At 41.7% G+C, this 26,408-nt stretch overlaps 1 long non-coding RNA gene across 5 annotated transcripts in view; it reads right to left on the bottom strand.

Moving 5' to 3' along the window:
• Window positions 1-350: 350 nt before the first annotated feature.
• Window positions 351-26,408, bottom strand: part of LOC119888812 — a 72,150-nt gene continuing 46,092 nt past the window's right edge. Inside the window, exons 2-8 of one of the 5 annotated variants that reach the window (XR_005441955.1) lie at window positions 10,721-11,978; window positions 7,700-7,777; window positions 7,481-7,595; window positions 5,921-5,980; window positions 2,840-2,971; window positions 500-2,414; window positions 351-402 (exon numbers count right to left, since the gene is read on the bottom strand). This is a non-coding gene — a long non-coding RNA (uncharacterized LOC119888812). Of the gene's footprint in view, window positions 403-499; window positions 2,415-2,839; window positions 2,972-5,920; window positions 7,778-10,720; window positions 11,984-26,408 lie in introns of all 5 variants that reach the window. The other 4 variants (XR_005441953.1, XR_005441952.1, XR_005441954.1 and 1 more) reach the window with 4 other exon arrangements.

Here is a 26,408-nt window from a genome sequence, read left to right as displayed (position 1 = left end):
GCACACTTTAGGCCCCTTAGTGCCAATTGGGCATGGTTTAAATGCCACGGCCTACCTGAGCATTGTTTCTGACCATGTCCATCCCTTTATGGCCACCATGTACCCATCCTCTGATGGCTACTTCCAGCAGGATAATGCACCATGTCACAAAGCTCCAATCATTTCAAATTGGTTTCTTGAACATGACAATGAGTTCACTGTACTAAAATGGCCCCCACAGTCACCAGATCTCAACCCAATAGAGCATCTTTGGGATGTGGTGGAACGGGAGCTTGGTGCCCTGGATGTGCATCCCACAAATCTCCATCAACTGCAAGATGCTATCCATCAATATGGGCCAACATTTCTAAAGAATGCTTTCAGCACCTTGTTGAATCAATGCCACGTAGAATTAAGGCAGTTCTGAAGGCGAAAGGGGGTCAAACACAGTATTAGTATGGTGTTCCTAATAATCCTTTAGGTGAGTGTATATGTGTACTGTTATTTTTCTTTTTTTCACCTCTGTGTCTTTAGTATCCTCTCTCGTGCCATGATGAAGACCTGTATTTATAAGATGAAATGTGATGAATAGTGTGATGTTATGGAGCTGGCTGGCAGATTCAATTTCAAACATACTGTAATTCTATTCGTTTCATTTAACACAATAGACATTTCAAAATGATGATCACAAAATAGCATGCCTAGACTGGATTTCTGCAGTGATGTTTGACTCTCCTTTCTCATTTCTCTCTCTCAGTGCTCTGTGTGTGGATAGAAGGCAATTAGAATACAGGAAGATACATCATCATAATGTCAGGGGTCATTATGATTCAGTAACTTTGATTTAACACTTGCAGTAACACAAGCAGGACAGCTTTTTACATTTATTGAAACACACATCGATATTGTCAACACACCTTACAGAAGTTGTCTGTCACCAAATAGTCAATTTTCTCCCTCCCTTATTAATTATTAGTTGTTTATTTTTGTTGATTGAGTGGTTTGTCAGTCAGTTTTATTCTACTGCTGTTTCTGAAATATTGTACTGCTTAATGCTCACATAAGACAAGGAGAACACGGGTCACTTGTGGTTGTCCACAGGGAACACTGGTCACATTCATGCATGAACACATGACAACTGAAAAAAATTGAAATGTGACCTCTTTGTGAAAAATGACCTGGGTGAAATCCAAAAAAGGGTACTACTAATTATCAGGGGCATTAGTTGCCCTCTCATTTTTTATTTCACCGGCATTTTATGGACTTTCAAGGGCGGATTCAATCACCCAAACCACCTTCATAGTGGGTTAGGGACACATTTGGCTACATTAACAACAACGTGTAAATGCAACACTCCTATTCAAATTCATATATACTGCAATAACTACACAATTCATAAAAACTTGTTTGTAAAAATACATCCAAATATTCAGCCTAAATTAACAAGCGAGCATTCAACAGAGAAGAGTGCCATTTGCATTGTTTAAAAGGACCCTGATATACCAATATCTGCCTGAATGATGATTATCATTAATTATTTGCTGAACTGGGTTCTATATTCAGTCTTTTATTTATGATGTTTGGAAAGAGATCAATTAAATGACTTTGCTTTTTAACTTTGCCTTTTACCCAAACTTAGTTAAGAGCAGATTTAAGTCGGCAGAGCGCAACTGGTAGAATTTTTTTGTCAGGGTTGTGTCCAGTACTCAAAAGCAGACCTGAACCAGAAATAAAGCACAATTTTTTATTAATAAACAACACTTATTTTATTATTAAATAATAATAATAAATGCATTCTCATCTCAATGCGTCATAACTGACGCTTTCAGGCTGCGTGACAAAGCATAAGGATTTTACGCTAAAGGTATCCTTCAGCGTCCGTATGAAACGCCCGCATTTGCTACATTGCAACAACACAAGGGAGGCTAACCCTACCTGTTCAGGACCTGCCTGCACCTGTAGGGTTAGCCGGTCGACATGAATAAAGTCAGTGGCTTAGGTTTAGGTACTAACATTTCTGATGGTTATGGTAAGGGAAGGGGCTTCGGGGGGATGTCAACACCTTTTATCAAGAACATAGCTAGCTAGCGCTAGGTAACTAGCCCTACCGGTAAGGGTAAGGGTGTAGGGGGGCTGTCAACACCTTTATCACAAACGTAGCTAATAACTAGCACTTCCGGTCTGTACAGGACACCCCAGACCATCTCATAGAGACGCTTCTAAATAACTACGTTTGAGAACGGGCTCGATTGTCAGGACTGAAGGCTGGGGAGTGGGGCTGGGTGAGGATTGAATCCATGTTCCAGACATTGCGAGTGACATGGAGCTGGCTTGCGAGAGGAGCTGGTGTTTCAGGAAGTATTCTGTGAATTCAATGGCTGGCTGACAAAGCAGAGTGTTCCAGGGTTCTGAGCATGTGGTGTGGTGGTTTGTTCCTGGAGACAGGGAAATCTGATTAGTGAGAGACATTTTTCACATAAGACAAAGTGACATGTCACAGTACGAAAAGCATATATGTAAATAATAAAATGTATGATGACTTAATTCCATTTAGCTGCTTCGGTTTCAGGGCCCTGCTCTTCTGCATGCTCACTGTTATACTGCCATGGCTTAATTTGAATACAAGCCATTTTTAATGTTATTAGTAACACTATTATCTGACGCATTATGATTACTGCTGTCTCTGAAATCACTTCCTATTTACTAAATAGTGCATTACATTTACTGTTCACCGTGTTATTTGACAGTGTTGGGCAAGTTACTTCCAAAATGTAATACATTATAGATTACTAGTTACTGTCATTTGAGAGAAACATAACAATATTACTGTCGCTGAATTGTAATGCTTTACAAAACTTACTATTATTCTGATAGTAAGATGTTCTGCATTGGTGGCTTCTAGTGATGTGCAGAGTTATATCTGCAGATCGTGTGGGTCCATGTTATAAGTGTAATAAGATCCCGACACTCCAACAGGATCGGTCAGGATGAACTGACAGCAGTAATTCGTTAAAACACACAGCCTATAGAAATCTATTTACGTACGATCCATCAGGGGAGCTACCGTCTTGTTAAGAGTTTTCACCCTGGCCCTTGTTTTTCTGCTGCCAAAATGTTTGTCAGTGTTGGTGAATTATTAAAAATAACAAAACACCACTTCACTTTGGGTTAAAATTAGTTGTAACACACGTTATTGAGACAAGTAATTATAATAATATTACAGATTTTTTTTGGGTAATGCGTTCCAGCAAAAAGAAATACAATACTGTAATTGCATTACTTTTGTAACGCGTTACTCCCAACACTGTTATCTAAATTCCACCATATAGTGCCCTCAAAAAATTCACAATGGAGGTACTTGAAAGTAGAATCCATGGCATGCACTTATTTGTAGAAACTCTCTGAAAAATAGTATTTTTTTTCAAGGAACAACATCACTGTACTTTGTAAGGCTGCAACATCACTCACACCTCTGCCATGTATTATGCATACAGTAGAAAATCAAATCGCAATTGAGCAATGAGGAAATTTTATCCCACAATCACCAAATTATCAACCGTAAATTGACCACTTTAATCTAAGATTTTTTTTCTCGGATTATTAACTCCCACACTGGCTCTGTAAATGAATCAAGCTAAATATGTGAAAACATTTAAGATAATTCAATCAGCCCATACAGATGGGCTAAATCTCAGAAACTTGCCTGTTATTTTTGCGGGCCTGACTAATAGTGAAAATCTCATAAAATAACCTACTGGAGAAGTGCTTCTACCTGGCAAGTTCAGTTTCCAGGTTTCCTTTATGGATGCATTAAAAATCACAAAAGATTCACAGTAACTTTGGTTTAATGTAATGTAAGGACTGCTGCATTAAACAATAAATGCCATTCTTTGTTTCGGCGGGCCAGCATGTCTGATTTTTGTTTTGTGTCTTGTCTTGTATGTTGAATAGGCTATTGTGTTTTTGTTTTTAGCACATTGGACCGTGAGAAACGTTTCGTTCATTAGCCTACTTGGTGTGTGGATGAATGGCAATAAACGATCTTGAACTACAATGTCAGTTCATTGGTTTCTATTTTGCATTAGTCCAGAGTCATTTATTAATAATGAGTAGACTTTCTTGACTGGATACCACAGAGGTTTCTGCTGGAATGCTGGAAAGCTGAGTTTCATTTGGTGCATGCGCATATGAACACGTTTATAAAAAACGGTATAGCTGTATTTCACACTCAGCGCTGGCTGCCAAGCAAGACAGACTATGAGGTGGGTCTTGTGAGAAGTGCTTTCTGTGTGCAAGAAAAAGGCACGGTAGTAGGCTATCGGTCGGTACCGTTTGCCAGCCCACTTCAATAACTCCTTTCAGTTTATGTGACACACAGGAATGTGTGGTCACACTGTGTAATTTCCAACGCTAGTAGCGCTTCCGGTCGCTGACTAGCTAGCTAGCGATGTTTGTGTTCAAGGTGTTGACAGCCCCGAGGCAACTTTAACCTTAACCGTCACAGAAGTTAGTGCCTAAACCTAAGTCAGTAAATATATGAATGTCGACCGGCTAACCCGACAGCTGTCCATGAGGCCGATGTGCACAGCTGTAGGGTTAGCCTCCTTTGTGTTGCAACGCTATAGCAAACTGCAACATATCATACACACGCAAAATCGTTTTGTGTACAATAGCCATGGCTTTATCAAAGCGTGTATATATGACACCTGAGATGAGAACGGGTTGGTTTTTCTTGTCTTTTTTTAGTTAGTCATGTATTATATATATATATATATTTTAAATGTGTTATACATGTTTTAAAATGTGGATTGCTTTATCTGGTTTTGTCTTGACCCTTCTTTGACTACCGTGCAAGCCTTTTTGTTTCTTTGATTTTGCTCATTTAAATCTTTGAATTGTATCTGCTCGGCCTACTGTCCTGTGTTTAGGTCCAAAGACTTATTCCTCTGTGTGTTCTCAGTCATTGTGACAAACAGAGAACTGTACCGGCATGGTACCTAAACAATGGCCCTGAAAACACAAATACACACCATCTTTTAAGTCTTTAGAAAAGTGAAATTTGATTTCAGGCTGATCTTGTTGAAAATAAAAGTACATTTGAAGTGGGATTTTTGGTCTTTTAGGTGGATAAAACCTCCTTTGCTGCTGGCCCTGTCACTTTTTAGTCACTGCTAACTACCTTGGTGTGGGAAAGTTAACAACCAGGAAAACTGAGAGACATGACTCAACTAAGCTACAAGTGATATCACAATTAGCTGCTCAAACAATTTACAATTTAATTTTTCACACACAATAACAAATGTCACACTACACACCTACCACTCAAATGAAGGCATACAAGACCAGAGGGCAGGAACAAGTCATTTCTAAGTGCATTCATGGACTCTTATCCTTTTAGACATTTTGTCCCGTACAATGATATTTATTTCTACCCCATACAACTACCTGGACACATTTAGATGCCACTGGAAACCGATTCATATCCAAATAATGTATTTGTATTCAAACCACATCCCTGGTATGTATGCACAATCCATATTTGCATCACGGGTATATCATTTTCATGTGAGGAGGATTTTCAGTGCACTGCCATTTCTTTGTGTTTGTAAGGAAATCGACTGCTAATGGATGATTTTTGATTGCAAACAAGGACACAGCCTTTAGGACACAGACAAAAAAATATATGAAGCAGTGCCCAGTGCAGCGGGTTGGCTTTTGTTCATACTGACTGGTTGGTGAGATGCATCAGTGCTTGATGGAAGCTATTTATGGAACTTTGTCAGCCAAACAATGACTCCTCCTTAATTGACTCGCTCTCTCATTCTCACTCTCATTCTCTCGGTGCCATGTTGCCAAATGTGTGAGGGACTCTCCATTAGACTCTGTCATGTGTGTGCGTGTGTGTGTGTGTGTGTGTGTAGGTATAAATAGGTCCTCTTACCAAGCTGAATTGATTAATTGCATGTTGAGGCCCAAAGAGTGGCGTTTGGAGAGGCCACTGCTGAAAGAGAAAAGTGCCATTAGGATTTCACTTTCATGTTCATCAACACACACACACACACACACACACACACACACACACACTACTGCTTGCATGAAGACTCCTTCCACAACAGATTCAGATTCAGTACTAAAAAAGAATCCCAGATACACATTCACTCACACACACACACACACACACACACACACACACACACACACACACACACACACACAGTGTAATCGAGCTGCCTGACAACAGCAGTGCTGAGAGATTTGGAGAGAGGGAATAAAAGAGGCCACCTGCCTCAATTAGTTTGAGGACGGAGGGGTAGATGGAGGGAGGCAATGAGTGTGTGAGGAGGAGATGAAGAGAGGGAGAGAGAGTGGGTGGAGAGAGGCTGGAGGGAGACAGAGATTGAGTGAGAGAGCTCCAGCGGAACAGAGAGAGAGAGAGGGGGGAGTGAGATGTTTGTGGGTGGGAGAGAGAGCGCACAGGGAGCGGCTGATTGGGGCTTTTGGGGGCCGGTACTGATGCCTCAAAGATCTGGAGCGAAGGAGCTGCTTTTCAGTGATCTGTTACTCAGACGGGAGAGGCTATTTTGTTTCCTCTCTGTTATTCAGCCCGACAGAGAGAGCCAAAGTGAAAGCAGAAAACCTCATCCAAAATCACATTGACATTTGTAATAACTAACCTGTAACTTGCCCTTGTTTAGCAATATAATTCAGTTTTATTTATAAAGCACCAATTCATAACAGAAATCTAACTGCACTAGAGGGAGACACAGCAGTCAGTTTTAGCCCTCTTTAACTAAGCGGATGTACTCAGTCGACCAATAAAAACACCACCACAGTGTTTGGAAATATAGAAGTTATTGTTAATAGTTGTGTGCAGCTGTTGTTGAGGAGGTCAAGCAGGTTGTCCACTAATCAGAAGGTCGTGGTTTGATCCCCTGCACCCCAATTTAATTCCTTAGCCAATCAGACAGCATAATTTTCAAGACTAAAGCTACATTAGCCAGGAAACAGTTACTTTAGATCAAAAACCTTGTCACCTAACACCTGCATTCCCCATTGAGCCGGCATTGTTGACTATTTTTTGTGCTGTCTTTCTAGTTATTTTAGATCTTTGCTTCAGAGGAGTTTTATAACACGCAGTGAGGTGCAGAACTGTGTGTGTTTCATTATCTCTCCCTCATGAGATTGGGCCTTTTTTACAAAATGACCTTATTATAGCTTATTTTCCTCTTATGACACATGATAATTAGTGGATAAAAAACAGAAACAATTATTGATACCACTCTGGTGAGGTAGGGGTATAAAGACAGCGGTATGTGAAATTTTGATGGACTATAGACTGATTAGACTGTTATTTGACCATAAGCTGAAAAAGATGATGCTGGTTCTGATAGAAAGGTGTCAGAACCCACAGTGCATCGCAGTTTGTTGCGTATGGGGTTGTGTAGCCGCAGACCAGTCAGGGTGCCCATGCTGACCCCTGTCCACTGCTGAAAGCACCTACAATAGACATGTTGGCATCAGAACTGGATCACGGAGCAACGGAAGAAGGTGGCCAGGTTCGATGAACGCCGTTTTCTTTCATTACATGGATGGCCAGGTGCGCGTGCGTTGCTTACCTGGGGAACACATGGCAAGATGAATTATGGAAAGAAGACAAGCCAGGTAATGTTCTGCTGGGAAACCTTGGGTCCATGTGGATACTGGTTACTTTAACACGTACCACCAGCATTGTTGCAGACCATGCACACCCTTTCATGTATTCCCTGTTGGCAATGGCCTTTCAGCAGGATAATGGTCCCTGCCACGAAGCAAAAATGGTTCAGAATGGTTTGATGAGCACAACAAGTTCAAGGTGTTCACTTGGCCTCCAAATTCCCCAGACCGTAATCTAATCAAGCATCTGTGGGATGTGCTGACAAACAAGTCCGATCCATGGAGGCCCCACCTCAACATATAGGACTGAAGCCTAGGTCACACTACATGATTTTAAGCCTGATTTGCCGGTCGGCGAGCTCGGCCTGTGTTCAGGGGTAAATCAGTGATCGATCGGCGGTCGCCAGTCGTTATGTGTCAACTACTCAACGACGCTTCGAAACGGCTCCCCGACTCATTTCTGACACATCGCAGACGTCTGCCAGATATCTAGCATGTCAAATATCTGGAGGAGTCGGCCAACTCGACATCCACATCCAGCCAATGAGAGCAGGCAGCTACTTTTTCACTGCAAAACCATTTTTACTCCCCTCCAGACAATCCCTGCTACCTGCGTGTGCTAATCCAATTTTTGTCTTTATAATTGCTATCTTTATAATAACAAATAACAGCTGGATGGCCCCATAGCTGAATTTTGCTTAAGGGCCTCAGGGAGGTCAGGACCGGCTCTGGTGGTAACATAGGTATGTGTCAAAGCCCTTTCTGACATGGCAGTGCCAATAATAATAGGCTAAGCAAGGGAAGCTGGTAAAACACATACTAGCACATTTCATACGCTTTAAAAAAAACGATATGGGGGATGGGGGGGACTGTACCCAGGGTTTTTCCTGGCTCAGAATGGGCCTTTGGGGGGACAGTAAGCATGATGGGTAAGCTTTCAGTAAAGGCAATAACTTACCTAATGACCGAAATCTATGCATTTTCTTGTTATTTCTGATCATTTGATAATATAACATTTATAACATTAAAAAGAAAGTATAATGTTAGTATAATATATTTAGCATTTATATATTTATATATATTAGTACACTTTATTTGGATGATCTGCCTACAGTAGAGATTTAGCTGTTTCACAAATAAAACCATTTTCTGATATTAGCCTACACCACTGTGGATGAGAGGAAAGGTGACTGCTGGAAGTCAAAGACATCGTATTTAAGTTCATGTTCTGCTAGCTCAACAGTTCTTTGATAAATGGCTATTTAAACACATTCGGAGAGGATTTCAAAGGTTGTTTTTTTTTTTTCAATTCGGATTATTTTGGCGCTGAGGATTTTCCTTTGGCGCTCGCTAAAACCTCTTAGGGGGGCGTCAAAAATTTCTCTATGCAGGAAAAACCCTGTGTACCTCAGTGGAGCTTTATGTCTAGCAACACCCCTGATCTGCTGCTAATGTCTTGGTGCCAGCACACCTTCAGAGGTCTAATGGTGTCATGACCCGACAGCTCAGGGTTGTTTTGCTGGCAAAAGGGGGACCTAGACAGTATTAGAAATACACACGCATGCACAAACACGACCCATAGCAACACACAGAGAGATGTCAGAGTGAGGGGGCTGCCCCGAGCAGTTGGGGGTTCAGGAGCTTGCTCAAGGCCTCCTTTGGCAGTGCCCAGGAAGTGAACTGGCACCTCTCCAGCTACCAGTCCTCGCTCCGCAACTCTGGTCCGAGCAGGATTTGAACCGGCGACCCTCAATCCTTACGGACTGAGCTACTGCCGCCCCAAAGTGAAGAGAGAAAATGACACAATTTTGGTTTTGCTACAGGTATTTTAGCTCTGTCTCCCTTAGATGGTTTGCCAGCTTGATTCTGCTGCAGACTACCTACTGGGCAAGCTTTCTCTCTTTTCACACACACAGAGACACACACACACACCAAAGCACTTAAGTAACAGCACTGCATTACACAGAGAGGCAGCGAGGGAGTTAAAGTAAGATGAGAGATGGAAGGTCAGATCAAATGTCGGGGGGGTTGCTTTTCTTTATGTGTATGTGTGTTCTTGAGCTTCTACCCTTACCAAAACCAGTTTTAGCTGGAGACTTTAACAAAGAAGCCATTTGCTTTCATTCATTATTGTACTGTAAGAAAAAAACAGCTTCCACAGGGAGAGAATACGCTGCAGTAAACAAGGAGATGGCATTTTTGTCATCATTTGTGTGTATAATTCTGTCTTCATTGTGTCAGAGTTGAGGTTTCCATGTCAGTGCACACATTCAGGGACTTCTCATCAGACCACACAACTTTTCAGGCTCTTGTGTGAAGCTAGAGGGAGTGAAATTTACAATGTAACTATTTTAGGCAATAAACTTTCATTGGCATGAATGTTGATTTTGCGACAACTGACCACCTAATGTGGAACGGTAGCCATCTGAAAAGGCCTGTGTGCTTTCATGTGGACATGTGAAACTTTATGAGCCCAAGTACTGTCCGTATTTAAATAAATATAGTTCAAATGCCCAGAAGTGTTCTTTCCCTAAGCGTACAATTCATCTCTACTAACAACATTGGTAGTGCTGTGGTTCTGTAGCATTTTATTGAATCCAAATCCAGAAATTTAGGCAATAGTGGAGGAGGGCCAAGCACAAATCTCTTTACTTAATCATTTTTTTATTATTTACTTATTATTTTCTAAGGGGAGAAATATTTACAGTTTGCTCCAATGTACAGTACATGTTGTCCGTCCGCACAAATACTGTAAGAAAAAAGTGTGTGTCTATGTGTGCATGTTTTGCTTGGCGTCTGTTTCAGGTGTCGGTCCTGTTAATGGGCCAGAGGGTTTAAGGGTTAGGAGAGAGATGAGACGCCCAGCTCAGGCAATGAAGACTGGGAAAGAGTGGAACATAGGCCTCCTGTTCTGCAGCTGGCAGCGGGCTCTGGGGACTGGGGTTGACGTGCTCTCACGCACACACACACACACACCTCTGGTCACAGGCCTAATTCACACAGGGACGTGTGCTTCACTATCTGTAATTGAGATGTATTGCTGTGTGTTCCACAGTTTACAGATACCACAACATACACAACCACTAACCTCATGTAGCCTCCAGCTATCTATAGCAGCTCCCAATCTGTGTCCTAGGGACCTCTAGGGGTCCTTGGGGAAGTGGTTCCATAGTTCTTTAAGGGGGTTCCAAGGACCCTTGAGGGAGATCCAGAGGCTCTACAAATAAATTATACAAATTATGATTTGATTTCACATAAACATAATTCATGAAGAATGATTACAATCAGAGAATAAATTAACAAGACTTGTAGTGTAAGATGTATTATCACCGTTTCCAACGGTCCAGATTTATTTGTCGGTCCGGTTTCAGATCTACATTTCAAGACCGACGGAGGCCATACTTTTCACACTGTATGCTTTCATTTTCCATATCCTGAACATGAGCTCTTTAATGAGTAATTCACCAAGAGGAAAATTGCAGCCTAACGGTGGAATGAATTATTATGCAGACAGTAGAACGATATTAGAAGTAATAAGCGAGGATTATACTTCATACTTGGTGAATTGGCATGGGCAAGGGCCCTTCAAATGAATCTGGAATGAGGGGAATTAATCATCGGGAAGTGTCTGAGTTAAATATCAATTATCAGAAATGACATGTTTCAATTCATTATCGGAACCAATTTCGGTGCTTTTCAGCAGAGGTTTCTCCACCGTTATCACTGTCAAACTTACCATCATTGGTATTGTCATGTATGTTACCACCACCATCAGCAGCAGCAGCACCATCTTTGTAAGCATATGCAACTGGTCAGTCATGGCTACTCAGTGCATTTACACCATGTTCATCATCATCACCTTCGATCCCCGGAGCTTTCATCCTATTAATAGCCAAATTCTTGACATGTTCTGGTGTTCTTGTGATTCTGACTTCATCACAATGATAATTCATTCAAAAGTCACAATGATTATTACAATCACCAGAATTATCATTATAGTCCTCCTATAATTATTGTATTTGGCAGATGGTGACTCATCTACAGTACTGATTCATTATACTCTGAACTGTATTTAAAGTGAACATGGGATCCCAGTCGCTTTTTATACAGCAGCTATTCAATCAGAAGAGACTTCATTATGAGTGGACAAGTATTTTTATTGACATGCATAATGAAGCTGAGAAAAGTGAAGAGTCTTCGGTGACTCCGTAGTGGCCATATTATTGTAAAGAGGGTGGTGAAGCCATGAGTAGAATAGGATATCCACATTGTTGGGGTCTGGACAGTGGTGGTGGTGGAAGGATGCTGAAGATCTGCATGTGGAGAGGACGTCTGATGAGTTCAACCTGCACTGGACATGATGAAGTGAAGGTGAGGAGGGTGGAGGAGGACTGAAACAACAGCTGACAGCAGCAGCGAGGATGTAACATATGTAAAGATTGACAGCAGCCATGTGATTGGCTGATTGAGATTGTGGCAAAATCTTGTTGGTAAATTGAAAGAGTAACCCATAATCTGCTGATTAAGGGAAGCAGGATGAGGGAGAGAGAGGGGGAGATGCGGAGAGGCTTGCACCTCTTTAAGTCGGGGTAAATCAGGCTTCACAGCAGGTTTTACATACTGTCCCTAATTTGTCTGTATAGCATCAAAAAAATCATAAATAATGTAAAGATTCAGAAGAAATTCAGCAAGTGAAATTACAAAACTGCATTGAAATCATTTAAATTGATGAATAAATCATTAGGTAACAACTAAAAATGAATTAATACAAATTGGGGAATAGATTTGGGCAAGGTCTATAAAACTGAAGATCGAAATAATGCACACAAGACAGCTGTCAATTTGTTAGAGCACTTCCACTGAAATGTTTATTGCACATAATGTGTAATATCAGTTAAAGCTAAACAAATCTATTTAAAATATATTATAGGCTTCAGCCTAATGCACAGCCAGATTCCATCACTTTATCATCCATTAAGGAAATGTAAGGCTGGTAAATTATGAATTAACGGACATCACTGAATGAAACTTTTTCCAGGCTCTTTCTTTTAAAAGATAAATGTGCATGGTCCGCATATCCATGCATTAATATCTCTACTTCCACTGGATTAAAATGGAGGCTCTGCCTTTTATTTGCCTGTTGCCATAGTGAATCATAGTATCAAAGCTCCACTGATGATGGCTTTTTCTATTCACCACGCACAATCTTAACTCAGAGTGCACATACTCAGAGTTGATCATACTGATCAGCTGATCAGCTGTTCTGGAACTTAGTTTTCCATGACAGAGTCAGTCAACTCAGACTTTACAATTTGAGGTCACCTCAGGGTTTATCCCGGGTTTTCAGTAGGCTACCACAACAGTGGTTTACTTCTTACCGGGGTCAGTGGTGGAAAGTAACAAAGGACAAATACTTCATTACTGTACTTAAGTAGATTTTTTCCGTATTTGTACTTTACTTGAGTATTTTTAGTTATTGCAACTTTTTACTAGCAACTTTCTTATTAGCTTTGGGGAGCAGTATTGAAAAGAAATGTAAAACTGGTAAACCGGCATACGGCACTGGCATACGCAGTGATAGTAATCAAGTCACTCTTGTGCAGATCAGAAGGCCCCGCCTCACTTTCACTGCAGTGATCTGTCCTGCTAAACCGAGCTGAGCAACACATCTCTTGTCTCTGACAAGACAAGAGACACAAGACACAATGATTTCGATGCTGCGTCATGGTTGCTTGCCAGACTGTGACTGAACAATGTTAGTGTGTTAGAGTGAAATACAATACAAGTAAACTCGCGCATTCCAACAAGAGACATCTATGGGACCAGCCCAGACAGGATGCGATGACGCTCCTGATAGGCACAAATCAATTGAAAACAAGACAGTGATTATCTGTCAGTGAAGTTTAGTTACAACTCTGGACTAATGCAAGATAGAAAGCAGTGAATTCACATTGAGTATTGACTATTAAAATGATGATTAGTGGGGCAGACTGGGCAATATGGATGCGCATCTAAGTAAATAACAAGCATCACATTAGCCAAGTCACAGTATAAATATTGTTTTATATATGGAAAATATGTTCGAGGAGCCAATTTGAATGGGCCTGATGCAGCTGATAACATTGATATCTAGACAATATCTATAATTTATGGGGGCTATGCTTTAGTTTGTCAGTAGAGTAGATGCTGGATCGTCAGCCAGTACAAGAACAGCTGATCCACATCCAGCCTCAGCCAGTTCTAGCACAGACCCAGTCCAGATGTCTTTAGCAGGTCACACAGACCCAGCTGAAACACAGGCAGCCTCAGCCAGTACTAGCACTCCAGAGATGTACAGCCAGCATCAGATACAAGCAGCTCAGACCCAAATGGAACAGTTGCTGCTCCACCAAATGACCCAGTAGGTTAGCCCAGTCTGAACAGACTTCATGAGGATTGAGTTGGTGCACAGGTCTGTTCAAACCAGCACTGGATTTTTCTACAAGAGGTTTCCATTCAGGCTCATTACAGAGACATAGTGTATTAAAGGAGGGAGGATTGAAATGAGTCAGGTGTGACTGTGCAGCAGACCGGCTCTGTTTCGTGCTGTGAGTTGTAGACTTGGATGCAGGGAACATAGCTGGAGTTTTGCGATATAAACATATAAAACCTGTCTTAAGTGAATTTAAAAAAATAGATTGCTTTTTGTATGATCAATAGATTTAAATGTGTAGTACTTTTTACTTTTGATACTTGAAAACTTTGAATAATAGCCCGGGCTTTTATGTGGTGCTAGCTATCAGAGTTTCAGGAGCGGGACCACATATCAACAGCAACAGCTTGCCGAGCACGCTACGCTAATGCTACTGCTATGCCATACGATGATTCATCATAAGCTACTCCATCCATCCACTTACCTCTTCGAGAAGTGTCAGTAAATTGCCATCAGACGATGAATTATTCCGACAAACTCACGACAGTCGTTTTCAATGTCCATGTCAGCAGACCCTGCACCAGAAGACAAACTCTTCTCTTCCATCTCCATGCTGAGACCCTGTTTTCCACAATTGTAAAGCTGGCCAGGAAGTGGGTATGTCCAGCTTTTCTCCATCTCTTCCACGGTCCCCTTCATCTCAACAATCGGGAACATTTCACCCGAGAATAGTCCGCCTCACAAGAACAGCTGATCACAGCGTTACCCCACTCCAGCGAGGTCCCGCATTGAACAGTCTTTATAAATGATTTCGAAACGGACTATAGTCACTCTTTAGAAAACTGTTGAAGATGAAAGAATCCCGTTTACAGAACAGACAATACAACAAACCTTTCAATGCTATCATGTCAGCATGGTATGCCCACAGTTCCATCAATGCCAGCTTCCTTCCAGGTGACGCATTATGCATGCTGTGACGTCAGCGCCACTGTTTAAAGGACAGTTCACATATTTCCTCCAGCTCAAGATAGTAAACGTCTGTACCAAAGGAAGCACCAACAACTGAATTCCGGTGCATCCACCTTGCATCAGTGCTTAAATTATACAGCAGCCAGTCCCATTATGGGCTCCCGGCACCGAGATCCCATCACCCCCAGTCATACACCTCTAGGAACAAAAGCAGTGATTTCAGCAAACGGCTCCAGCCGGGGCAACGGGCACCGGGATGCCAATAGTCGTTTCAAGTTAACATCGAGCTAACATCGAGCTCTCAGTCGTTCTGAGTCGTTTTGAGCTAACATCAAACTCAGTTGTTCAAACTAACATCTGGTCCACAATCATAAGAGGTCACAGTCGTTGTGAGCTAACGTCCGGCTCTCAGTCGTCTCGAGTTCACAGTAACTTCAAGCTCTGTCGGTTTGTGCTATCGTCCGGTTCTGTCGTTTCGAGCTCACAGTCTTCTCTAACTAACATGCGGCTAACAGTCATCTCAAGCTATATCCGGCTAACAGTCGTCTCGAGCGAACTTTCGTCTCGAGCTAATATCCGGCTAACGGTTGTCTCAAGTTCGCAGTCGCTCGAACTAACATTCAGCTAACAGTCATTTCTAGCTCAGTCATTATGAGCCAACACCATTTTCTAGCTAAGGTGTTCCGAGTTGTCTTTACCTAAATTGGTATAATCATTTCAAGCAAACATTAGTTTTGTGTTAAGTCGTCTTCAAGGTAAGTTGTTTCGAGAAAGTCAAGCTAACAGTCGCCTCGAGCAAACGTGGAGCTAACAGTCGCCTCGAACGAACGTCGAGCTAACAGTCCTTCAACCAAACTGTTGTTAAACCAAAATAGTTTCATCGTTTCAGTCGTTTCGAGCACACAGTAGTTTCGAGCTAACATCCGGCTCATCGTTTTGAGAGAGCATCGAGCTAACATTCGTTTAGAGCAAACAGTCGTTTTAAACCAGGTCACCTTTAGTTAAAGTTACCACAAGCTCAGCCGCTTCGATCCTACGTCAAGTCAGTCGTTTTGTGTTAAAGTCGTTTCATGTTACAGCCTTTTGCATTAAAGTTGCTTCAAGCTATCAGCTGCTTGAGCACCCAGTCACTTCGACCTATCAGTCGCTTCAAGCTCACATCGAGCATACAATTGTTTCCAGCAAATACTGAGCTAACAGTCGTTCCAACGAACAAGTCATTGTAAACCAAAGTTGCTTTGAGCTAAGTCGCTTCGAACTCGCTCACTTCAAGTTCACATCGAAGTCAATCTAACCAAAGTCACTCACGTCGCGTTAAGTCGTTTCGTGCTAAAGTTGTTTCGCACTAAAGCCGATTCATGCTAAAGTCGCTTCACGCTAAAGTCTCTTCGAACGTCACTTCATAGTGGTATAGTGGTTTCGAGCGAACATCAAACTAACAGCTTTTCAAGCTATCACCGAGCCAACAGTCATTTCATTCAGTGTTCATTCAGCGTTCAAGCTAAGTCGTTTCGCGCTAAAGCCGTTTCGAGCTTAAAACTGTCTAAAACGAGCAGCCTCTTCAACTAAGTTGTTCAAGCAAACAGAACTTCGTCAGTCGTTTCAAGCTAAAATCATTTTGAGTCAACAGTTGTTCGAACTAAAAGGGGCTTTCGGCACCGGGATGCGGTAGCCCACCGCGGCTCGCTCCCAGTCCAGGGTTTGGGTGTTCTATAAGAATAGAGGGGTTCGCAGTGGAATGGTCACCAAAACCTTAACATGAACAGCATAGCTCTCTCTCGTACTAGAGGTCATCTTGAAGAGCTCCCGCCACATCACAACTAGTACTATGTAATCACATCGTCTCGACCTTCGGCGTCATACTCAATTCAGACTCATTCCCCAAACAACATTGCGTTGTACTAGAGAAACCATGTAATTGGGTCTGCTTACACCTGTCTTTTCTCCAGAGTCCAATGACCCTGAACCCTTGCAAGACCCTCGTGAACCACTGCAACTCTGGGATCCCAGAGTACAACACGCCAGATCATCTCCGAGTCAGTTCCAGTTGCCTCTCGATTCCCGGTGCCACCGCCACTCCCGCCAAGCATCTCTCGTCATGCTTTTACCCCAGTCACTCCTTCAGTATCAGAGCTATCCTTTCAGCCTCCGATGTCATTCCCGAGCAACCAAAACATATCAAGCGCCGCTGATCCTCCCAAACATACCATCATCACACTCATTCAGATCTCAAAGACCTCAGATCAGCCAATTCTCTCATATAACTAGAAGCTTTTGGAGGTCCGCCGTGCCCTTGGTGCTACGGCAGATTTCCCTATCGTAGCTTCCCCACAACACTTGGAATGTCTATTCAGCAACTGCAAGCCTCGTACATCTTCTGTTTCAATCATCAATAAATCATTTAATCGTACCTGTTGATTGTTTGGTCCTTGCTAGTGAAATGGTAAAATCACTGAATTGATCCTGCATATATTTGGGACAGGCGTCCATATGGGACAGGCCTTTAATTCTTTTTGCACAAAACTGAAACTACTATGAAACAGTTTATTTATTTCAACCAGAATAATACTTGATCAAATAATATCAAAGACACGTCATCCATTTGGTCTAGCTCCGACAGACAGCTTATGCGCTTGGTGCAGGTTGAGAGAAGTTAGCAGACAGAGAGCAATGGACTTCATATGACAGGATTCACAACTTGGATTAGTTTTAATGAAAAGCTGTTTTGATTATTTTGATCAGCGGACCCTTAAACAGGTTATTAGCATAGTTGATTACCGATCATTTCTTTCCACGGGTCTTCTGCAGGACAGCCTCTATATGCTGCTGAACACTCCACGGTAACAAGTGGGTCTGACAGAGGCTATTCTCGCATGGGTAAGCTTGACCGGACAAAGCTATTTATTGTTTACAGAATATCTGGTTTCGCCCACACAGCCATGAAGTCTTCAGCGAGCTTGTGTCTTGTCTCTGCCGATGTGGTTGCACTTTTGAGATTTTGTTAAAGCCTGACATATTGTTAGCCTAACGTGATGTGGCAATGTATTTTGTGCTTGCTAAGACAAGGCCTCTATTTGACCTCTTCATCTACTTCTAGCCAGTTATTGAGCCAGATTGCCTAACCCCAGCCAAATTGCAATGTCACTAGTTTTATTTGAAAAGTCTAAACGGACATTTCTAAATTGACCACGGAGCCGTACATGTGCAAAAATGATGCTAAAGGGATACCCAGGGTGTTGACCAAGCGTCTGTAAGTGACAAGTTGGGAATGAGAATGTGTTGTACCAAAACACTCCAAACACTGGGCATTGTGAAGTCACTTGGATTAATTATTGATATTTGGGTGTGTGCCCTGTGGACTGCTAGTTCTGGAACATTCTGGCGCCTTAGGATAACTTTCTGAAGTGGTGAGTATTCCTGAGGTTTGCTTACAAAACAGTGTAATTTTTCACCCAGTTAAAGTTAAAAAAGCCAGTGCCTTTTTTTCCTCTTGATGTAGTGCTTTGGTAGGTGAAGCTATATATTTTGAGTTTGAAGTACAAGGGGAGTGTTTACACCTCTGCTCTAGTACAGGAGCTTCGGAGTGCCCAGAGGAAGAGGTTTTCATGGCCGGGGTTGGGGGGACCCTCTAGAGAATGCTGGAGCCGGGTGAGTGGGCAATGGAACGGCCCTGAGCAGCGTCCCAGTGAATGCAGCTGGACCAGGAGCAAACACAGCTTCTGAGATCGACGGGAAGTACAGTAGAGTTGATTGACAGAGTTTCCTGATGGATAGATCGCTTTAATTTTTGCTTAATAGAGGACAATTCACAATACATGTACTGCAACAATGCAGTCATTGTGAATTGCCCCCTAAATAATTGCACCTACATTAGCATATTTCTATATACACATTTGCATGATACATCAGATTCAGTGATATTGATTACATTTTTGATATTCTCCTATTGAATTTATTCATCCACCAAATGATTACACACTATCTGATGACACAATGAGCACACATTCCAAACATTAACTGTCCAACATCCACCTCTGTTATAAGTGCAGCTGCCAAACCCGCCTTCTCTTCTCTCTGTACTCTGGTATTTTCTCAACCTGCTGGTCTGCTGGCCTGTTTGGTGTGTTTGTCCAGAGCTAACACAGCTGACAGTGACACAGTGTCACGAGTACTGCGTATGTAGCTCACATTCCTGGCTAATTGGGTTTGAGGCCCCTGAGGCTCTGTGTGTGTTAAATGGGGGATTGGCTGGACTAGAGTGTGTGTGTGTGTTTGTGTTGGGATTGTGCAGTATGATTAAGGCTGAGGGGTCATTGGGTTGTATGTGAGTTCTTCTGTATGTATGTGTGTGTGTGTGTGCTGGAGAGGATATATCGAAGGCACAGTGCTCTCCTGAAAACTCAGTTCCAACAGAGCTGTGGTCTTATCGTTGCACTCGTGGTATCTGAGAAAACTCAGAGAAGTTGTATTTGTTTTTTCAACCAAACATTTATTTTATCCCAGCTCCAGCTTTATGTGTCTGTCGCGAGTACCTTTGCTCTGTCTGTGTGTGTTCACCAGGGTATGATAAGGTTGAGAAACAAATGAGCACTTCAGAGCCAAGCCGAGCGCCAGGCAGGAAGTCGGACTGCAAGCATAGCGGCTCCATAACACCAATTTCTTTACTTCATCTAGATATGCCTCCCCAGTGATTTGACTGCTACCACCTTGTTGTGTATCCACCCTCAGCATTTTTGTGTCTTCCTTTACCCCACTTCTACCCCTGCTGCGAGCCCCTCCATGTTCACCGATGGGTATTCATCTAAAGTTGATGAGCGATCTTTTTGCAAGTGCAGAGTGCACTTTTGGCGGAAGAAAAAGTCATCTCTCTGCAAGTACACTCCTGGATGAATGCTCCTCTCCTCCACTGCCCTATATTTCCCTATTCATTCAGCAGAGTGTGGTGTCAGGATTGCTGCGAGTTTAGTCATCCGCAAGACATGGGTTATCCACCGCCTGTACATCTGAACACCGCGGGGGGGTAAGAGGAGGACAGGAAGGAAGGGGAGGAGAACAGGATACGTTGGTAAAAAGGCAAGAGCCGGTGAAGGGGTGGGACAGCTTGGCTCATGTTTGAATAGACATGACAAAGAAGCTGAGGGGTGAAGGCGGTGCAGGGCGTTCAGATGATGAGCAGGCGCACAGCTGAACTTATTATGAACAAGCCAAAAATTTTGCAAAAGTCACATTTGCTAAACTGTTTTCTCCAAGAATGTGGTGGGAAGGAGGTAAATGCACAGGATCCAAGGTGAGTTTGTACTTTTTGAAACTAGTACTATTGCTTGAACTTAATATAAATTTCTTCCCATACATTTCATTTGGACTAAGAAAGGAACTTATTTTTTAAATAAAGCCTGGCATAAATCTGTTGACAAAGGGATACTCCGTACAGAAAACATGACAAACACATGATTTGTGATTTAATGATTCTAAAATGAATTATTTTGTATTTATATTTATTTATAATTACCACATTACAATAGCCATGTTTGATCTATCATGTAGTTCATTTGTAGCCATGACAGCAATGTGGCTCTAGGGGTGACAATGTTGGTTGGCCAGTCCATGAGTTCGGTCCACGCTGAAGCTATTACATAGATTAATACGAAATTTTGTGCAGACATTTAAGAGGGGGATGAATTTCAATGACTTTATTAATCTTGTGACTTTTTCTAGCACCACCTGCACATTGATATCTTTGGTTAAGCATCTCAGCAACTGTTGGATGGATTGCCATGAAATTTGGTACACACATTAATGTCTCCCTCAGGATGAATCATGATATCTCTTTCATCCCTTAATTTTCAGGTCGAAATGTAAATATGTCCATTAATTTGGTTTATGGCTAAAGACCTGCAAAACTAATGACATTCCCATCAGCCTCAGCTGTAATTTGGTGCTAATTAGCAAATGTTTGCATGCTAAAATGCTAAGACGATGAACATGATAAACATTATACCTTCTAAACATCAGCATATCAGCATTGGTATTGTTGGTTGTTTGCAAGTTTAGTTAGCATTGAGCTCATAGCGCCGCTGTTCCGATGTCCAGCCTCACAGATGCCTTTTAGACAGAGCTGCATTACAAGATGCTGTTGACTTGTATTGTTTTATTATTTTGTTCACCCCATGTATATCAATATGGTTAGGATAAATAACAGAAACAAAACCTCAACACCACCACAAACTACATCCTGCAAAATGACCATCCATAAATCATCATCTTTCTTTGAAGTTGTAACAAAAACGGAACATTAGAACCTTCATTAAGGGAGGACTTATTGCATTGATTCATTTTAGCTAGGTGCACCTTATAAGCTGGCCACTGAGTGTAAATGAATTCTTACAGTACCTGTTTCCCACCGCCTTCACATTCAGTTCATTAACCTTGCATCTGAAGGCAGCAGTGCTGTTATACTTGACCATCTTCTGTTTACTTTCATTAAATCACATGCAAAGAAGACCAGGCTGCCACAGAGCAACCACATACACTTATCCATACACTAATTATCAGGTTGGTTGGTTATATCTAAGTATTTATTAATCACTACACCCTGTGAACTATATTCCACTTCACCCAGCCCTTGTGCACTTTGTGCTGCGGCCCTTGTATGACCCAAAATGGCAGGTTAGCTCAGATATGCCCACACAGTCTGTGTGCCCAAGACTTACCGCTCTGCGTTTGTTGTTGCACTTTGAGATTAAAATAAGGCCTTGTGTTGTTTCCTGTTTTTGCTAACGGAGTAATTAACTCAAAGTAATCACAGTGCACTTTTACTTGAGTAGTACTGGTGATCTTTCTACTGTGTGTTGTGTAATTGGGAGATGCAGCTGTGAAAAGACAGCAATGGAGGGTGATGAGAGAAGTCTACATCCCCTCTCGTCCCCCAGTCATGCCATCTCTGCTTGACCAGTCCCTCTCATCATCAGCTTCTCAATTGACATGCCTCCCAAACTATTAAAGCTTCTATCCTGCTCTGCTTCCTCTCTCATTGTCTCACCGCCCTGCTCTTGATAAGTCCTTCACCGGATGCTCATTAAAATCTTCTCAGCTGAATCGGACAGGGAGAGTCAAGGCAGACTTTCCCTCCATCCTTCCTCCATCCCTGCCCGCTTACTGTGTATGTCTGTTTTCTCCAATCTACTCTGCTATTTCAAGTGTTTCTAGGAAGGTTGTTTATGTTGGAAATATCCAAAAAGTTGTTTACTGAGCCAGAGTTGGAAGGAGGGCTATAGAAAAAGAGCATGTTTGTGAGATGGAACCAAAGAGAGAAAAAGAAAATAAATGCAAGAGCCTTTCAGTCATTATTGGAAGGAAGGATAGAGGTGTATTTGGTGCATTTTCCTTCACCTGTTTTTATGCGCATATTGAAAACATGCAATAAAAACTTCAGCCAGAGATTTGAAGAAAGGCTGAAATACTGTATAAAAAAAAAAAAAGTTTCTGAGGTTGAAGTGGAGAAGTTGGCCAGTTGAAAAGTAGAACATCTGATGACAGCTGACAATAGTTTTTTAGTATACCTTGATGGTACTTTACCCTGACATACCAGCGCCTACTTCTTCTACTGTTAAGAAAAAAAGATTCTCTGATCTTGCTGGTTTCCACCCTAGCTTAACGAACTTCAGGCACGTCATAGAATGCACTAGCATGGTAATCTATAGGAGGCTCGGAAAGAGTGCAAGAGAAATTTGTTGGTTTGCATTTTCTATGGTTCTCTCAAATTAGGAACTTGAGGGAGATCTTACATATGAGAATAATATACCTCAAGGGGATATTTGCAGATAAAACTTAGATAATGCTCCATATATATAATGAATTAACACAGGATTCCTTTCAATCTTAAGTAGAACTTGTCTTCATCAGATCCAACGACAGTTTCAGTAGAACCAAATATAAAGCAAAGATAAAAAAGTGCTACAATGGCAATTTTAATGATAGCGTCATATCAAATATGGCGAATATGATTTTAGAAGTGAGCACTATAGGCCTATTGTAGCCACATACGAAAAAAGAAACATGAGAATATGGGCAACTTGTTTCGCAAGATCGCATCAAGCTGGAGGAGCCACTCAAGAAGTCAAAATTCTCCCATTTCTACATTAAGTACGTCAGCATCAAGGAAGCATTTTGTTTTTGTTCTGATCTGAAGCTGCTGGTTACCTGAGCGATACATGTTTCTCAAGGCTATGGCCAGGGTGCGAACTAGGGGTGAGCCAGGGGGAGCTTTACTCCTCTTAATAAGACATGAGCTCCCCTGAAAACACGATTTGTAATTCTTTGGGGGGGTATCTAAAATATCGACAGCATGCTATTTTTGCTATTATTTTTAATAATAACTAATAATTAATAACTTGAATCTCTTGAGCAAAGCCCTTTGAGCTAAACAAAATTTCCTTTTACGACTTACTTTACGGTGTTTTGTGGAAAAAGCAACTATGCATTATTTTATTCCATCAGCTGCACTTTCACTTAAATAATATAAAAAGGAGCTTTAAATATATATACATATAATAAAGATTGTTTAAACTAAGAAGTCCTACACTATGCAAATTATTCAGTCAGTTAGACGAGGAAATGGAACAATATAAAAAAGACCACTTAGCAAAAACTTTTGTTTTGAATATCCCTCGCTGTAAGCTTGCAGTTAACATATAGACAGACAGTTCAAAGGTGCTTTCAGTTTGTACCTGAGTTACATTTACATTTATCCAATGCTTTTATCCAAAGCTACTCACAATTGCTATATATGTCAGAGGTCGCGCACCACTGGAGCAACTAGGGGTCATGTAGTGAGAGACCCTGGACAAAAGTCACAGCTGGACTAATGCACTTTTCTAAAACAGTAAAATATGTCATATGTCTCAAGTCAGGGCTAAAATATCTTCTTCCATGTTAAAATGTCATCAACTGTGAAATGCTGTTGGCTCCAGTGCTAGCAATGTAGTATTTTTTTTATCCCTGATAAGCAAGCCAGCAATTGTCTGCAGACATACAGTATCTAACAGCCAGGCAGGTTCATTTCTTTTGTATTTTTCAGTAATTCATTTAGTTACCGTGAGGGCAGAAAAAACCTTTACTTTGCTTTTAACAATAAAGCAGCCTAGGACTGTAAAACCAAATGATGCACACATGGTCTTAAAATGCCTTAACTCAAGTGTTTCAAATCTATGCAGCATAAAAAGCAAGTCAACATACTCTTGAATAATTCAACAGAAATATGCAAACCCTGATGCAGAAATATGCAAATTGATAACATACATTGGATAGCTTTAGTGCCACTCAATACTCTGTTTGATCCTGCAAGAGCAAATATAACAAACAATATAAAGAATTCCCATTAATCCAGTCAATAAGAACATCATCAAATGCTGATTTAAAAAAAAAAATCCTATATATTATAATTTATCTGACTCACCAATATCAGAGCTGCTTCCCTGAGTCAGATGATTATGGGCAAGATGAAATTCCTTCAGCAGCACTCTATAGTCCTTAATAGGCACACAATAAATGATAAACCAACTTCTGATTAGTTTACAAAATAAAGGCATTGTAACATGTGATATGGGCAGAGTTCATTATTATGATAAATGTATTTAGTCTCTAAGACTTAGTTACCAGTTTATTAGGTACATTTAGTTAAATCTACGTCTAATCCAACATTTCTGCAATAAATCCTCACTTCATGAAAATGATAATGTTCAATTTTTGTTGCAACTGTAAGATCATTTAGGATCACATGGACTGGTGTTTCTGATATTTTGTCAAGCCCATTTATATCAGTGAGGCCACGCTAAATAAAAGAGACTTGTGACCAATAATAACATTCCTCACCAACTTTCATTACCACAGTGAAGAAATATTCCTTTACAGCCATATTACAGCCATTTAAGATGAGCATTGTGTCTGCAGTTGAAGGGCTGAGGGGTTTATTAGGTTCACTGCTGATCAAATAAAATATTAAGCCACGCATTAACACCATTTCAGGATACATCTTACCGAGAAACTGACTCTACATACTGCCTCTGGTCATCCAGTGCACGGTTATAAAATAATGTCAAAAAACTCTTTTGCTGTGAAAAGGGCTGGGTTCTCTCAAACATTGTAAATTACGTTATTACTTTACAGTTTTGCTCCGTTGCTTGCATTCGTCTCACTTGCCATAGGTAGCCATCTTGAATTTTTTGAATGGATAAAGACCGAGCCTGGATGTCAAAAACAGACAATTAAAACAGCATAGAGAGCGTAGAAAACAGCTTTTAACAACCCGCTTGGCAACTTCAAATATTTAGTCATGCCATTTGGTCTCACTAATGCTCCAGCTGTGTTTCAGGCTCTTGTCAATGATGTCCTCAGAGATATGCTCAACCACTTCATCTTCGTTTACTTGGACAACATCCTGATTTTCTCCCAAAACATGGAGGAACATGTCCAGCCTGTCAGGTGGGTGCTGCAGCGTCTGCTGGACAACAAATTATTTGTGAAAGCTGAGAAGTGTGAATTGAAATGTTTTCTTCTGCCCGTGAGTTAATCCATCCAGACTCTTCTCTTCAGTTTATTGTAGAGGTAGACGCCTCAAAACTGGAGTGGGAGCTGTCCTCTCACAGCAGTCTCAACAAGCTGCATCTCTGTGCCTTTTTCTCCCGGCGTCTGTCACCAGCAGAGCGCAACTACGATGTGGGCAGTCGTGAGTTGCTATTGGTGGTGGTGTTGGCACTGGAGGAGTGGAGACATTGGCTCGAGGGAGTAGATAAGCCTTTCCTGGTATGGACTGATCACAAAAACTTGGCCTATCTCCGTTCAGCTAAATTCCTGCCAGGCTCGGCGGGCCCTGTTTTTTGGAAGGTTCAATTTCACTCTGACATACAGGCCCAGCACCCGCAACACTAAACCAGATGCTCTCTCCCGTCAGTTTGAATCCGAGAGTCCCAACGTATTGTGGCCGCAGCTTCCTGGGACATGGAGGTGGTGGTGAGGGAGGCCCAGCGGACTCATCCTGCCCCAGGTACCACTCCACCTAACTTGTTGTTTGTGCCCGATCCTGTCAGGTCCCAAGTTTTCCAATGGGGGCATTCTTCCAAACTCACCTGTCATCATGGTTTCCACTGCACCCTCTCCTTCCTACTGCCAGTGTTTCTGGTGGCCAACTATGTCTGCGGACACTCCAGCCTTCGTGATGGCCTGCTCCATCTGTGCCTGTAGCAAAGCCTCTCACCAGCCTCTCACCAGCCTCCAGGAGTTCTGTTACGACCACTCCCTATTCCGAGTAGACCGTGATCCCACATCGCGGTGGATTTTGTCACCGGCCTGCATCCTTCAGAAGGTAACATTGTTATTTGGACTATTGTGGACAGATTTT

This window comes from Micropterus salmoides, unplaced genomic scaffold (genome assembly GCF_014851395.1).
Source record: "Micropterus salmoides isolate LMB-PRFRI ecotype aquatic unplaced genomic scaffold, ASM1485139v1 Ms_hic_scaffold_5, whole genome shotgun sequence".
Taxonomy (NCBI): Eukaryota; Metazoa; Chordata; class Actinopteri; order Centrarchiformes; family Centrarchidae; genus Micropterus; species Micropterus salmoides.
Note: the sequence above shows the minus strand (reverse complement) of the source record. Positions and strands in the feature narration are given on the sequence as shown.